The 307-nt window shown below is 60.6% G+C and overlaps 1 non-coding gene across 1 annotated transcript; it reads right to left on the bottom strand.

Annotated features, from left to right (window-relative positions):
- Nucleotides 1–74, bottom strand: TRNAN-GUU (transfer RNA asparagine (anticodon GUU)). The gene has a single exon. It is a non-coding gene; the product is annotated as a tRNA-Asn (tRNA).
- Nucleotides 75–307: the final 233 nt, after the last annotated feature.

Here is a 307-nt window from a genome sequence, read left to right as displayed (position 1 = left end):
CGTCCCTGGGTGGGCTCGAACCACCAACCTTTCGGTTAACAGCCGAACGCGCTAACCGATTGCGCCACAGAGACAACCGCTCCCGACTTTACTGGGCGATACAGGAAGGGCCACTCACTAAACTTGCTCCTTTCCATCCGTTCTCAGGGCCTGCCGGGCAGGACGACTGAGCAAGCCCTTGGAAAACTAGAGAGATGAGAGCGGTGAGTCGCGCTGGTCACGTTGGACACCTCCGCGTTAGGAGATTCTGGAGCCGGAGGAACAGCCGAATGGCCTTCGCCCGCCCTGCCCCTCGCCTGCTTCAGGA

This window comes from Macaca fascicularis, chromosome 1, assembly GCF_037993035.2.
Source record: "Macaca fascicularis isolate 582-1 chromosome 1, T2T-MFA8v1.1".
NCBI lineage: Eukaryota > Metazoa > Chordata > Mammalia > Primates > Cercopithecidae > Macaca > Macaca fascicularis.
Note: the sequence above shows the minus strand (reverse complement) of the source record. Positions and strands in the feature narration are given on the sequence as shown.